Here is a 17,354-nt window from a genome sequence, read left to right on the forward strand (position 1 = left end):
CAATAAAACGGGGAAAACAATGAATAGACAGTTTTCTAAGCAAGAGTGTGACATTCATTTACTTGCTGTACCACCTCCCAGGTCATTTATTGCCTGTTCTTTATGGCAGTTCACATAATAATATGGTATATAATCAACTATGTCATGGATTTAAGAAAATATAGACGCTGTTCAAATGCTATAAATCAAAGGAATACAGATTGGAAGGGAAGAAGTCAAGCTCTCACTATTTGCAGATGATATGATAGTATACATAGAAAAACCTAAAGAATCCAGCAGAAAATTACTGAAAGTTATTAGGCAATATAGAAAGGTATCAGGCTACAAAATCAATGTATAAAAATCAGTGGCATTTATTTATGCAAACACTAAATCTGAAGAAGACATCCAGAAATCACTCCAATTTACTGTTTCAGAAAAATCAATCAAATACCTAGGAATAAAGTTGACCAAAGAAGTGAAAGACTTGTATGCTGAAAACTATGAGTTGCTACTCAAGGAAATAGAAACTGATACCAAGAAATGGAAAGATATCCCATGCTCATGGATTGGAAGAATAAATATCATCAAAATGAATATTCTCCCCAGAGCCATATACAAATTTAATGCAATACCCATCAAAGTTCCACCAAGCTTCTTTAAGAGAATAGAACAAACACTACAATCATTTATCTGGAACCTGAAAAAACCTAGAATTGCCAAAACCATCTTGAGGAAAAGAAACAGAAAAGGAGGCATCACACTCCCAGACCTTAAAGTATATTATAAAGCCATCATCATCAAAACAGCATGGTACTGGAACAAAAATAGGCACACAGACCAGTGGAACAGAATTGAAAGCCCAGAAATAAATCCCCACACCTATGGACATCTAATCTTTGATAAGGGGGCCCAAAAGATTAAATGGAAATTGGAGGCTCTCTTCAATAAATGGTGCTGGGAAAACTGGGTTGTAACATGCAGAAGAATGAAATTGAACCACTCTATCTCACCAGAAACAAAAATCAACTCCAAATGGATTAAAGACCTAGATGTCAGACCAGAAACAATCAAATACTTAGAGGAAAACATTGGTAAAACACTTTCCCACCTACACCTCAAGGACATCTTTGATGAATCAAACCTAATTGCAAGGAAGACTAAAGCAGAAACAAACCAATGGGACTACATCAAATTGAAAAACTTCTGCACATCCAAAGAAACTATTAAACAAACATAGAGACCCCTCACAGAATGGGAGAAGATCTTCACATGCCAGACATCAGACAAGAAACTAATCACCAAAATATATAAAGAGCTCAGCAAACTTAGCACCAAAAAAGAAAATGACCCCATCCAAAAATGGGCAGAGGATTTGAACAAAACATTCACCTCAGAGGAGATCCAAAAGGCTAACAAACATATGAAAAACTGCTCTAGGTCACTGAATGTCAGAGAAATGCAAATTAAGACAACACTAAGATACCACCTCACTCCTGTAAGAATGGCATACATCAAAAAGGACAGCAGCAACAAATGCAGGAAAGGTTGTAGGGACAGAGGAACCCTTTTACATTGCTGGTGGGAATGTAAATTGATGCAGCCTCTGTGGAGAGCAGTCTGGAAAACTCTCAGAAGGCTAGACATGGACCTTCCATATGATCCAGTAATTCCTCTCTTGGGGTTATACCCCAAGGACTCCATAACAACCAACTAAAAAGAGGTGTGCACTCCTATGTTCATAGCAGCAGAATTCATAATAGCTAAAACCTGGAAGCAACCCAGGTGCCCAACAACAGAGGAGTGGCTGAGAAAGCTGTGGTATATATACACAATGGAATACTATGCAGCTATCAAGAACAATGAACCCCCCTTCTCTGACCCATCTTGGACAGAGCTAGAAGGAATTATGTTAAGTGAGTTAAGTCATAAAGATAAAGATGAGTATGGGATGATCCCACTCATCAACAGAAGTTGAGTAAGAAGATCTGAAAGGGAAACTAAAAGCAGGACCTGACCAAATTGTAAGTAGGGCACCAAAGTAAAAACCCTGTGGTGAGGGGTAGACATGCAGCTTCCTGGGCCAGTGGGGGGTGGGAGTGGGTGGGAGGGATGGGTCACAGTCTTTTGGCCGTGGGAATGGTGTTTATGTACACTCCTAGCAAAATGTAGACATATAAATCACTAGTTAATTAATATGAGAGGGGGAAAATCAATTGTATGTCTCAAAGTTTTTCAAAACACAAACTGAATCTTTTTAATATATAGGCTGTGTATTTGATATGTGGAATCTCTCAAAAGCCTAGACCAGGTAGATGAGAAGCATCCAATAGCACAGCTATATACAAGATACTGGGTACAGTACAGCAAACCCTAACAAAAGGACTTTTCAAAGTTAACCCAATTACCAAATAATGTGATGATAACATTAACTATCAATTGTCTTTTTGAACCCTAAGACAGCAGGAACCTCACATCTCCACTATAGAGCCCCTACTTCCCCCAGTCCTGGAACCCTTGGATAGGGCCCACTTTCCCGTATGCCTCTCCCAATCCATATCAAATAATATTGCATCTGCTGATCACAACCTAACCAATGCAGTGATTGCCACCTCAACATGCTTCACCTCAGACTGTGTCCAGAGACTTCACGTGTGGAATGACAACCCTTCAGCTTCATTACTCGTGTGAGACCTTCCTTTTATAGTACACTCTAATTTCATCTCAGGTGGTTCACTTTCTAACAAAGTACCAAAACCTAGATATACACCAGTTTCTGTGAGAGAGAGCATATGTTCACACGTATCCATAAACTGCCGCAAAATATATACCTGAAATCAGAAGTACACTAGAGTTTGCAGTGAGTACCTCCCTAACACTTCCTTCTACTATTCCAAGCTTTGGGTCCATGGTTGCTCAACAATTTGTTTGGCTTCGTATGTTAACTCTCTTTTCAATCACCAGGTTACAGATGCCATCAGGATGCTGGCCAGGCTTCCCTGGATTGAAGACCCCACCAATGTGTTCTGGAGCTTAGCTTCCCCACAGACACACCCTACTAGGGAAAGAGAGAGGCAGACTGGGAGTATGGACGACCAGTCAACGCCCATGTTCAGCGGGGAAGCAATTACAGAAGCAAGACCTTCTACCTTCTGCAACCCTCAATGACCCTGGGTCCAAGCTCCCAGAGGGATAGAGAATGGGAAAGCTATCAGGGGAGGGGGTGGGATATGGAGATTGGGTGGTGGGAATTGTGTGGAGTTGTACCCCTCCTACCCTATGGTTTCGTTAATTAATTCTTTCTTAAATAAAAAAAAATAAAATAAATTGTGACCTAAAGTGTGTCCTCAAATTAGCAACTTTGTGATCATTTTATTTTTTCCCTGGACTATCTAAACTAACTTTGTTGTAGCAACCTATAGAAATACCACTGTTTCTATTTACCGCACGTGTTGTATAACTATGTTCATTGCCACACAGTTTGTAATAGCCAAAACCTGGAAGCAGCCTAGGTGTCCAACAAAAGATGAGTGGCTAAGAAAGTTGTAACATATATACACAATGGAATACTACTCAGCTGTTAAGAACTGACCTTCTTTACCTCATTTTGGATGGAGCTTGAGATAAGCCCGAAAGAGAATAAACATGGAATGATCTCACTCATGGATAGAATTTGAGAAATAAGAACAGAAAAGTTGAAAAAAAAAAGAGTAAAGTTTGGACTGAATTTGGTGTATTACAGTAAAGTAAAGGACTCTGGGGAGTGGAATAGGATAGGGGCTTTGAGGTTCTGGTGTATGATAGTGGTGAATGATGTTGGTTAGCACTGAAAGTGTTGAGGAACAGAAATTTTATACATGCATTAGCACCCCTATTTACTGTAAACCATTAATCCACTGGGATAAAAAATGAAAACACTCTAAAAACAAATAAACAAAAAAACCCTGTTGGACACAATAACATCAGAGAGTTATTAGACAACACTTTTTTGGAGTAGTTGTTGAAATATATAATAGGTCAGGACCCATTTACTTATAGACTTTTTCTATTTTATGATCATATTCCATAAACATGTTCTCTAAAAAGCATGATTGGTTTAGCTATAACATGTTTATGCATGTTTAATAATGTGCAAGGGTCCTTGGTTTGTTTTCAGGGAAGATGTACAATTGCTTGAGAGGTAACAATTTTAATTAATTAATTAATTTATTTATTTATTTTGAAAAGGAGACATTAACAAAATCATAGGATAGGAGGGTTACAACTACACAAAATTCCCACCACCAGATCTCTATATCCCATCCCCTTCCCTGATAGCTTTCCCATTCTCTATCCCTCTGGGAGCATGGACCCAAGGTCATTGTGGGTTGCAGAAGGTGGAAGGTCTGGCTTCTGTAATTGCTTCCCCACTGAACATGGGTGTTGACTGGTCGATCCATACTCCCAGTCTGCCTCTCTCTTTCCCTAGTAGGGTGGGTCTCTGGGGAAGCAGAGCTCCAGGACACATTGGTGGGGTTGTCTGTCCAGGGAAGTCTGGTCGGCATCATGCTGGCATCTGGAATCTGGTGACTGAAGAGAGAGTTAACATACAAAGCCAAACAAATTGTTGAACAATTATGGACCAAAAGGCTGGAATAGTGGAAAGGAAGTGTTGGGGGTACTCACTGCAGACTCCTGTGTACTTCTGCTTTCAGGTATATATTTTTCCCTGGTTTATGGATAAGTGTGAACATATGCTCTATCTCAGGGGACCTGGTTTATATCTAGGTTTTGGGACTTTGTTAGGAAGTGAACCACCTGGAATAGAATTAGAGAATACTATGAAAGGAAAGGTATCACCTGAGTAATGAAGCTGAAGGGTTGTCATTCTACACCTGAAGTCTCTGGACATAGTCTGAAGTGAAGCATGCTGGGGAGGCACTTGTTGCGTTGATTAGGCTGTGATCCGCGGATGCAAGATTATTTGATATGAATTGAGAGAAGCATGCAGGAAAGTGCACCCTACCCTAAGGTTCCAGGACTGGGGGAAATATAGGCTCTATAGTGGAAATGTGAGGTTCCTGTTGTCTTAGGGTTCAAGAAGACAATGGATAGTTATTGTTTTCATCACATTATTTGGTAATTGGGTTAACTTTAAAAGTCCCTTTGTTAGGGTTTGCTTTATAATACCCAGCATCTTGTATATAGCTGTGCCACTGGTTGTTTCTGTTCTACCTGGTCTAGGCTTTTGAGAGAGTCAACACATCAAAGAGTCAGCCTATATATTAAAATTAAAAAGACTCAGTCTGTGTTTTAAAAAGTTCAAGTCATACAATCAATTTTCCCCTCTCATTAAATAATGATTTATATGACTACAATTTAATAGGAGTGTACACAAACACCATTCCTACATCCAAAAAACTGTGTCCCATTCCACCTACCCACCCCACCCCCCTTCCATGAAAGGTAACAATTTTTTTTTAATTGTGAGTAACAATATAGAAATCTCACTGCCCAGAGCTCTTATTTTCTGCCAGCAGTATTATTACTGCAGCATAATTTTCTGTGGTATTTATTTTATAAAGCATAAAAAGCAGAGATTGAAAGGGAAAGAGAGGCAGCAAGAAGGAGAGATACCCACAGCACTGCTCCATTGTTTCTGTAGCTTCCCTCCTGCAGGTGAGGACCAGGAACTTGGCCTTGGTCCTTGCCATGATGATGTGTATACTTTACAGGACGTGCTTTCCCCCAAACCATTACCATGCCCCCAAAGTTTTAAAGCAATATAGTTTCGCAGCAAAAGAGAAAACTTTAAAAAAATCAGAAGAAAATGATTTACATAGCCAAGCATATAGATTAAATAAAAAACACCAAGATAATTAAGTCCAAATTTGCTCAATTGTGGTCTCCATTTTGCACCTGCACTGTGTGGGCACCATTCAAACAAGATAACATCTGGCATATTGTAAGTGTGGCAATCAACAATCGAAGAAGCATTTAAATTGTGTCTGCACTTATAGTGAAAAAGAGAGAACGCAATTAAGAAGATTGAGTCTGAGATGGGTTTAAACTCAGAATTTCCACATATCTCAGTTTTCCAAATTGAAAGACCAATACCAAGGCTAACAAGATCCAAAAGGGAACATGAGGTTATGAAGCTACAGGTTGTTCTTTTCTGAGGTAGTGGAAAGAGAATGGGCTTTGGAGATGACCAGGGCTGGCTACATATTCAACTCTTACCACTTCTTTTTTAAAATTTTTTTATTATATATTTTCCCTTTTGTTGTCCTTATTTTTTTATTGTTGCTGTAGTTATTATTGTTGTTGTTGTCATTGTTGGATAGGACAGAGAAAAATGGAGAGAAGAGGGAAAGACAGAGAGGGGGAGAGAAAGATACACACCTGCAGACCTCCTTCATTGCCTGTGAAGCGACTCCTCTGCAGGTGGGGAGCCAGGGGATTGAACCGGGTCCTTACGATCCTTGTGCTTCACGCCACATGCGCTTAACCCACTGCATTACCGCTGGACCCCCGACTCTTACCACTTCTTAGGTGGTAAGAACTGAGACTTAAGTTCCTTACATCCTTGTTTCCATTTTGAAAGGAGCATTATAAGATTCATAGAGAGAGTATAATTTGGGTTGAGAATCAGTAATAGAGTTCTGTAATCTAGGGTTCACCATGTATAGTAGTTTTCTTAGCCATTTTATGATGCTTTTATTTACTGAGAGAAAGAGATACTAGAGTATTGCACCATTGTATGAGATGCTGAGATCAAACCCAATGTCACGCACATGCAAAGAATGAGTTCTATCCATTAACCCACCTCTCCAGCTGCTCCCTTTTCCTTATTATACAGCCTTCCCCCCTATATTTTACATCTATATATCACATCTGTGATAACTTTTCTGAATTCAATTTGGCTGTTTTAATTAATTTATTTATTCCCTTTTGCTGCCCTTATTGTTTTTATTGTTGTAGTGATTATTGTTATTATTGATGTCATTGTTGTTGGATAGGACAGAGAGAAATGGAGAGAGGAGGGAAAGACAGAGAGCGGGAGAGAAAGACAGACACCTGCAGACTTGCTTCACCGTTTGTGAAGTGATGTCCCTGCAGATGTGGAACTGGGGGCTCGAAACTGTATCCTTTCTCCAGTCCTTATGCTTTGTGCCACCTGCGCTTAACCCACTGCACTACCGCCTGACTCCCGACTGTGTTTTAATTTGACTTATAAATTCACCTACTTCATCTACTGGGGACTTGGGGATAAATTATTCATTTCGAACCATGTTGTATAAAAAAAATTATGTGCAAATAGATATGCTAGTGCTGGAACTACAATTGTGAATATAAAGAGGCAAGGACCCATGCTTCATATATCCTACTGATGAGACCAGCTTTGATCAGCTGTACATAAAAAATAAAGTGATTCTAAAATGTGATAGGTGCCATGGATAAGTGTTAAGACTTGTAGTATAAAAAGATGAAGGAGTCAGGTAAGTCAGAAAAAAAATTAGTGAGCTGTAGAAGGAGAGAAAAAAGGCCAAATGCTAGGGAAGAGCATACAAAGAGAAAAGAAACTGTAAGCAAGACTTTTAGAGGCATAAAACAGTATATTTAAAATAAAAACTAGTTTCAAACTAAATTAATGATATGCATGAATAATTAGATACTTGAAATATTATAGACGACTTTATTAAGCTATGATCACGAAATAGTACAACTCTCTGTATAGGATTACAGTCGTGCATCATGCTCAAAATGCACTTGAAGTTTTATAACAATGAAATTATTCCTTAAAATGTAAATCATTTCTGTAATGGACAGTATGAAGGCAAGCATATTAACTTAATTCACAATGACATCACTTTGAAGTCTAAGCTCTAAATTTTGGAGAGAGATAAAATACAAAACAAGAGTGGGAACAGCAGAAGTTGGCATGAAAGATGTTCACCTATCTGTAAACCTTTCTTCCTTCTGATTATTTCTACTTTCCTCTACATTTAGTCAATTAGTGTACAACAAACTGAAGGGAAATACTTTTCTTCTAAACTAGACTGAGCAATAGTTTCTGAGAAATATTGAACCAATGGTACAGTAAAACACACACACACACACACACACACACACACACACACACACACACAGAGTGAAGTGTTAATATGAGAAAAACGTGCAATTGTTGAGGCAGTCCAAAACCTAATCTAGGATATGGTTAGTTTCCAATGTCACAAATTCTAAGAGAAAAATTATTAAAAAGTCATACATTAAAATGGAAACTCTAATTTAGACAAATGATACACAGAATTTTTATGTTTATTTATTTGTTTGTGTGTATATATAGGAGGGAGAGCCAGAGAAAATACACATAGGAAAGATCTAAGCACTGCAGAGATATGAAATATCATGGTTGTAAGGCTAAAGTTAAAAACTACTATTCAGGGAGTCGGGCTGTAGCGCAGCGGGTTAAGCGCAGGTAGCGCAAAGCACAAGGACCGGCATAAGGATCCCGGTTCGATCCCCGGCTCCCCACCTGCAGGGGAGTCGCTTCACAGGCGGTGAAGCAGGTCTGCAGGTGTCTATCTTTCTCTCCTCCTCTCTGTCTTCCCCTCCTCTCTCCATTTCTCTCTGTCCTATCCAACAACGACAACAACAATAATAACTACAACAGTAAAACAACAAGGGCAATAAATAAATAAAAAAACTACTATTCATACTATAAATAATAGAACTAAAATCCTGAATCACTAATTTATGTCTAAAATTATACGAAAGCTGTTGAAGGCTGACACATAATAAATAAATGTTTATTTGTTTGTTTTCTTGCAGGCTCACAACCACCTGGCATCAGATAGATAAATTCTACACAAATGTATATTTGGAAACCTCAAAATAGTTTTCAATGTTTTCCTTAAATATTTTCTTTAAATAAATGATAAATTATATTTCCTAATTTTAAAAATTCTTACTGGGGGAATTAATCGATCATAATCAGCAGTACCAGTTTTTGGTACATGTGTAAAATATCTGTTTTCTGCAAAACACTTTAATGCCCCTCCTAGGTCGGTCCTCCTTCACCATAGTGTACCAAGATCTAAAAGGATCCCCCTCCCACCACCACTGTACGCCACGCACAGGGTCCTTTACTTTGATGTAATACTCCAAACCCAATCCAAGTTCTGCTTTGTATTTCCCCTTTTGTTATTACTTATCAAATTATGTCATGAGTGAAATCATCTAATATTCATCCTTCACTTTTTGGCTTATCTCACATCATGATTCCTTCAAGCTCCATCCAAGATGTGAAGAAGATGAATTCATTATTTTAAAAAGCTGAGTAGTATTTAATTTTGTATATAGATCATAACTTCCTCAGACACTTATGTTCTATCAGACACCTTACAAGTTTTGGCTATTACAGACTGTGCTGATATGAGCATAACTATACATAGACTTTCCAGATGGGTACATATGATTTCTTAAGATATATCCCCCAGAGAAGAATCGCGGGATCATTTTTGACCCATTCACAGCAGTCAAATAGGAAACTTTTTTTCTTTCGTTTTATTTTATTTGATAGGACAGAGAGAAATTGAGAGCATACCCCCCCCCACATACCTTCTTTCAGTGGGGAGCAGTGGCTCAAACCCAGGTCCTTGCTCAGGGTGATATGTGTGCTCATCCAGGTGCACCACTCACTGTCTACCCTCGAAAATGTATCTCTTTATCTATAATTGTTTCATCATCCAGGTGTATGTCATTTTAACAAATAGGAATAAAGAGGCCAATTATCAAAGTGCTATAGTAGGGTTATATATACAATAATGGTGGAAATATAATAGCCCTTTTATAACAATAATCTCAAGGAGCATATAATTTTAGTTTTAGATCCTTACATGCAGAAAGCTATGGTCCAGAAAAGTGCTTCCAATTCCCACCCTCCCCAAATGGAAGCTGTTATTTGCTAAAGCTCAAACTTACAGGGATGCAGAGGTTACAAAGGCTCCTGTGCTTAATATGCCCCCCAGATCAAACCAATGGGGTTTACAGTTGATAATATTTGTGTGATTTTTCCCATGATTTGCTAGCCACTATCTTCTCTGATGCAGCTTCCTAGTCCTTTTTTCAACTATGAAGCCATCTCCCCAGACAATACCTAAAACAGATCCACCTGAATGTTAGGTGTCAGTCTCAGGCAAAAACTAGTAAAGTCATGGGCCCCTTGGAATATACCTGAAATAGACCCAATAGCTTTTCAAAAATGGAGACCCCCAAATCTTCACCTGTAATATTCTTGCCTCTAGATTCACGATTAGTCAACAATTTTTTCTGCTTTATATCTTAACTCTTTTTCAGCCACTAGTTTCCAGGTGTAACCATGATGTCAATCTGACTTCCCTGGGCAGTGGACCCCACCAATGTATCCTGGAACCCCACTTCCTAAAGCCCTGCCCCATTAGGGAAAGAGAGATAGGTTGGGAGTATGAATAAACCTGCCAAAGGCCATGCTCAGCAGGAAATCATTTACAGAAGCCAGACCTTCCACCTTCTGCACCCCATAATGACCCTGGGTCCATACTCTCCCGGAGGCATAAAGAATAGGAAAGCTTTCAAGGAAGGGGATGGGATAGGGAGTTCTGGTGGTGGGAATTGTGTAGAATTGTACCCCTTTTATCCTATGGTCTTGTCAATATTTCCATTTTATAAATACATTTTAGATAAGTGGATAATAAACACCATACACATAAGAAAGGATGTAAAAATATATGAAAATGTCAAAAGAAAACCATATGTGCTTTGCATTTATTGATGTACTTTGCTGGTGCTCACATGAGGTGAATTTCAGCAATGAAGGTAAACAACCAGTTCTCTCTCACTCGTTCAAGGGACGACACAAAATAGAGACAAGAGACACCAGAGAAAATTGAGGCACTCTCGTTTATTGGATGGTGGGCTTGGGTTTAAATAGAGGTACAGACAAAGAACATTTTTCAAATATGTCAGAAATTACAGGTTTCTTAAAGGTCAGCTTGCTCCTATAGTAGGGGGCTGGTATGACAGGAATTGATGAGATACATAAAGGTCAAGACAATTATTCTCCATGATGCAAGCAACTTAATTATCCAAAGGTATTTGAGAGAAACATAGGGGTTAAACCAGCAGGGTGAGATAGAGAGAAGATAAACAGAGCATGGTAGTTATCAAAGCTATAAGGAAATAAAGTTTGGAGTTCCACTGACTGATGTCAGAGAGGTGTTTGATGGAGTATGCATTCTCTAGTGATCAAAAGTGAGGTGACTGTATGAACTCTGGGTGACTATGTGAACTTTAAATGAACCTTAAGGCAGGCAGCCATGTGGCCTGCAGTTAATGAGGAGAGGCAGTGAGGTTTCTGTGGGCTTGAGAGACAGAAAGGGAAGAACTAAGTCTGAGAGACTGTTTTTCCCCTTTGCTCATCTCAATTGAGATAGACTAACAAGGGGGTATCTTCTCAGACCTCCATCTAAGGATGGGGGGAGTTTTCCCTAAGCTCTATCAAGCTTACACATAGCCCCACAGTACTTTGCATTTGTTGATGTATACTTATATACATCTGCAATAGTTGAAAATACATAATTAAAACCTTGATTCTTAGAATATCCAAAAATGTGTAGAAAGGGTTTTTCTATTTCTCCTTCCTTTTGCAACAACAAAAACTCTGCCTGGCACTTTTCACGTACTTGTGATAAATTAATTCACTGCTAAATCACATTATATCGCTAACTAATATTGAAATACAGTAATTTTGTAGTGAAGCAACTCCTCCTCCCTCCAGTCTTCCTTTCATTCTTCCTTTATCACTGTCTCTCTCTCTTCCCCCCAATCTCCCTCCCTCCCTTCTTTCCTCCCTTCTTTCCTTCCTTCTTTCTTTCTTTCCTCCCTTCCTTCCTTCCTTCCTTCCTTCCCCCCTTCCTTCCTTCCTTCCTATGTTCCTTTATTTTTGAAATAGAGAGACAGAGATATAGTGAAAAAGACCAAAAAAAAAAAAAAAAAAAAAGCTCCAAAGCTTGCTTCAATGCAGTGAGGTTTGGGTCAGAAAATAGGTTGCACACATAACAAAGCAGCACAGTATCCAAATGAGCTATTTTCCAGTCCAAGCTAGATGTATTGTTTTATAGATCGTTATTAACATTGATTACCATGTCTTAGAATAATAGTTTTATTTTTGTCAACCGAATAGTTGCTATGCAGATGTCTCGCCAAGGCTCTGCCACTATACACAGAGTATTATGATATTTTCAGGGCTTTCCCCCAACCAATCTTGTCCTGACATGTCACTCAGGGGTGTTGACCTAAAAAGTCTGCCTACTCCTCCTCCCCTGGCTCACACTCTCTTGCCCTGTAGTGAGGTAGCAGGGGACAGCCATTTTTTTGGCTGGCTCCAGGTGGCCTGAACCACCCATCTGACCCAACAATAAAGACTTGTGTTCCCTCTGAGCTTGGATTCTCTCTCCCTCGCATCCCGCCGCCACGTCAAGCGACAAATAGTTAAACATTTATCTTTAAGATAAAATATTCTAAGGTGTTTTTTGTTAAAACAAACTTATATAGACTGAATTTCCTGTGATAATATACCTTTGTAAGAGTGATTCTACACTGAGACAGTGTCTAGAATTAAGGAAATTGTAAATACAACCCAAATGCACATTTTGGGTAGCAACAAGAATCTAGTTAGATTATATGTCTAGATTATATTCACAAAACAAAAGTTGATAGTCCATAAACTAGAATAATTTATAATAATGCCAAGCAACTAGCAACTACTGTCTAAAATGTGTTTACATTATTTTTATTTTTGGTTTTAAATTTATTCTTTTGCTTTTTCTCTATAAAAAATATAGGAAGATCTAAATGTTCAGGAAAAAAAACTAAAGAATTTACTGGAAAAAAACTGTCTATACTTTTACCATATACATAATAACAGGTAACCACTATTAAATTTTGACAAATTCTTTGATCCTATTATTATTATTTATTTATTGTTATTGTTAGTGCCCCTAGGGTTATCAATGGGGTTGGCTCTCTGCACAACGAATATACTGCGACCGATGGTCACTTTTTCCCTTTTGAAAAAAATCTATTTATTTTTATTTGATAGGGTATAGAGAAATTGAGAATGGAGAGGAGGTAGAGAGAGGGAGAGAGACAGACATCTGCAGTGTTTGCTTCACCACTCATGAAGCTTCCTCTCTGTGGTGGGAGCTTGAACACACACCCTTGTGCATGGTAACATGCGTAATTAACCAGATGAGCCACCGCTCAGCCTAATCATTTTTACTGTGCATTAACATTACTTTGATACACATGGAGGTATCCATATTTATAAACCTTATGGGTCTTGGGACAAAAGAAAATAGCTCACCTGCATATTTCACCTATTTTGGGATGTGTGTGGGGGACTCGGAAGATGGCGGACTGAGAAACTGTCAACAGTGTGTTCTCTAATCACATCTTCGAGAAATGGTAGGATTTTCTGCCTTTAGCAGGCCTGTCAATAAGGGATGACACCAAAGAGGTGATTATAATTTAATTTGGGTTAAGAATTAGAGTAAAGGTGACACGGACTAGCGGGGCTCCAGACTTCCCAGGTGGCGCTGGGCAAGGCGAGTGCACCGGGCATTGTCCTCCGCCCGGGAAGGCGGCTCCTCCGCTGGTTGCAGAGCGCAGCGGGCAGAGAACCCGGAGAGAGCACTTTAGCTCGGGGGCTTTCTCTTGGGAGTCTCCAGGGTCCACCGTGACCCTGAGGGCGTCTCCAAAGACTTCTTAAGTATAGCTCTCATTGGATCAAAGGACATGGAGCTAGTTTTCATTTTCAAGAAATCCTTTAAAAAAGTCTGGAGGGGGGGGTTTCGCGGAAGATGGCAGACGGAGAAGCTGCTAGCCTCTGAGCTCCAAACACACTCCCCTGGAGACAATAGGATTTTCTGCCTTTAGCAGGCCAGCCAATAAGGTGTCCTTAGACACCAAGGAGGTGACTATAACTTAATTTGGGTTAAGAATTAGAGTAGGGAAAAAAATTCTTTTTTCTTCCTTTTAATTTTCAAGCATACATCCTTCCCGCCGCCCTCCCCCCATAAGCAGTCCCTGGGACCAGCTCCTAGCAGGATACCCCATACCACCAAACAGGGTTTTTTTTTTTTTGAATTCACTGATACACATTTGGGAAGTTCCTTGCACTGCTCTTTAATTACAACTCTTCTTCTTATCTTCTTCCTTTTCTCTCTCTTATCTCTCTCTCTCTCTCTCTTTTTTTTTTTATCTTGTCATACACTTCTTTCTTCTTTGCCTTTCTGAATTTGTGAATTACTTTGGGGAAGAAATCTGACTCAGAGTGGACTCTCTAGGTGTGTATCTCTGCTCTAGTTCCCTTTCCCCTCTTGTTACCCCTAGAATATATACTGGATAGTAGATTTGCATAACTGTCTATTCTTGCTATCCTCTCTTTCGTTTCTCTTTCTTCTTCACTGGGATTTGGTTACTATTTTTTCACGGACAGGGGAAATTGTTTGGCTAACTGGTAACGATTAAACTCCTTCAATACTTACTTCAGTTGCTACTGTAATTCCGGAGGTTGGTGAGTGCAATTGTCATAAAGGTAATTAGTACAGTGTTACTTGTACTCAAGACACAACAACTGAGGAACAACAGAGCATAAAAAAAAGAGAGAAACACATAAATTAAAAAAATGGGTAGATTAAAAACAAATAAAACTGCTACCCCAATGAATGAAGACAAGAGCCCAAAAAAACTACAAATCAGCCAGAAGTAGCCATAGATAATAAAAGTATGCAAGCAATAATAAACTTATTAATCACAGAAATGAAAACAACATTGGAGGAAAGGAATGGCAGTATTAGGGAAACAACAGTTGAGACCCCCAAGGAAAATACTGATTATCTTGAGGCAATTAGAGAACTGAAAGCTGAAATAGCTGTAATGAAGAAAGAAGCTGAGGCAAGGGAAAGCAGACTAACAGAAGCAGAAAACAGAATTAGTCAGACAGAGGATGAGTTAGAGAAAACTAAGAAAGAGGTGAAAGAGCTTAAAAAGAGATTGAGAGACACTGAAAACAACAACAGAGACATATGGGATGATATCAAAAGAAGTAACATTCATATAATTGGCCTGCCAGAGGAAGAAAGAGAGGAAGGGGAAGCAAACATTCTAGAGGAAATAATACAAGAAAATTTCCCAGACCTGAATAACAGAAAGGATATCAAGGTTCAAGAGGCCCAGAGAGTACCAAACAGAATCAACCCAGACCTGAAGACACCAAGACACATCATAGTCACAATGAGAAGAAGTAAGGATAAAGAAAGGATCCTAAAGGCTGCAAGAGAGAAACAAAAAGTCACATACAAGGGAAAACCCATAAGATTATGTACAGATTTCTCCACTCAAACTCTAAAAGTCAGAAGAGAGTGGCAAGATATCTATCGAGCCCTGAATGAAAAAGGGTTTCAACCAAGGATAATATATCCTGCTAGACTTTCATTCAAGCTAGATGGAGGGATCAAAACCTTCTTATACAAACAACAGTTAAAGGAGGCAACCATCACCAAGCCGGCCCTGAAAGAGGTACTAAAAGACCTCTTATAAACAAGAACATCACTATAATACTTGCAATATATCAGAGTAAACAAACTGTTTTTAAGAACAATGGCACTACAATACATTAAATCCATAATATCAATAAATGTCAATGGCTTAAACTCACCCATCAAAAGGCACAGGGTGGGGGGATGGATCAGAAAACATAACCCAACCATATGCTGCTTCCAAGAATCCCATCTGTCACAACAAGATAAACACAGACTTAAAGTGAAAGGATGGAAAACTATCATACAGGCTAACGGTCCACAAAAAAGGGCAGGAACAGCCATTCTCATCTCAGACACGATAGATTTTAAATTAAATAAAGTAATAAAAGATAGGCAAGGACATTACATAATGATTAGAGGATCAATCAGCCAAGAAGACTTAACAATTATTAACATCTATGCACCCAAAGGGGGACCATCTAAATACATTAAGCATCTACTGAAAGAATTTCAAAAATATATCAATAGTAATACAATAATAGTGGGAGACTTCAATACCCCACTCTCACACTTAGATCAACAAAGCAGAGAACCAATAAAGATACTAGAGAATTGAATGAAGAGATTGACAGACTAGACCTCTTGGACATTTTCAGACTCCTCCACCCCAAAAAACTGGAATACACCTTCTTTTCAAACCCACATAACACATACTCAAGGATAGACAACATGTTAGGCCACAAAGACAGCATCAATAAAGTCAAGAGCATTGAAATCATCCCAAGTATCTTCTCAGACCACAGTGGAGTAAAACAAACATTTAACAACAAACAGAAAATTATTAAAAGACATAGAATTTGGAAACTAAACAACATGCTCCTTAAGAACCACTGGGTCAGAGACTCACTCAAACAGGAAATTCAAATGTTCCTGGAAACTAATGAAAATGAAGACACAACCTATCAAAATATTTGGGACACAGCTAAAGCAGTACTGAGAGGGAAACTTATAGCCATACAATCACATATTAAACACCAAGAAGAAGCCCAAATGAACGACCTTACTGCACACCTCAAGGACTTAGAGGAAGAGGAACAAAGGAACCCTAAAGCAACCAGAAGGACAGAAATCACTAAAGTTAGAGCAGAAATAAACAACATCGAAAATAAAAGAACCATACAAAAGATCAATGAAGCCAAATGTTGGTTCTTTGAAAGATTAAACAAAATTGACAAACACCTAGCCAGACTCACCAAACAAAAAAGAGAGAAGACTCAAATTAATAGAATTTTAAACGATGCAGGAGATATCACAATTGACACCACAGAAATCAGAGAATCCTGCGAAACTTCTATAAAGAACTATATGCCACCAAGCTAGAGAATCTGGAAGAAATGGAACAATTCCTAGAAACCTATGCACTTCCAAAACTGAACCAAGAAGAACTACAAAATCTAAATGCACCAATCACAGACAAAGAAATTGAAACCGTTATTAAGAATCTCCCCAACAACAAAAGTCCTGGACCAGATGGCTTCACAAACGAATTCTACAAAACTTTCAGGAAACAGTTAATACCCATACTTCTCAAGCTATTCCATAAGATTGAAGAAACAGGAATACTCCCTTCCACCTTTTATGAAGCCAACATCACCCTGATACCAAAAGCTGATAGGGACAGAACAAAAAAGGAAAACTACAGACCAATATCTCTGATGAACATAGATGCCAAAATATTAAACAAGATCTTGGCCAACCGGATACAGCAACACATCAAAAAGATTGTTCATCATGATGAAGTGGGATTCATCC

The sequence above is a fragment of the Erinaceus europaeus genome, chromosome 7, assembly GCF_950295315.1.
Source record: "Erinaceus europaeus chromosome 7, mEriEur2.1, whole genome shotgun sequence".
Classification (NCBI taxonomy): Eukaryota; Metazoa; Chordata; class Mammalia; order Eulipotyphla; family Erinaceidae; genus Erinaceus; species Erinaceus europaeus.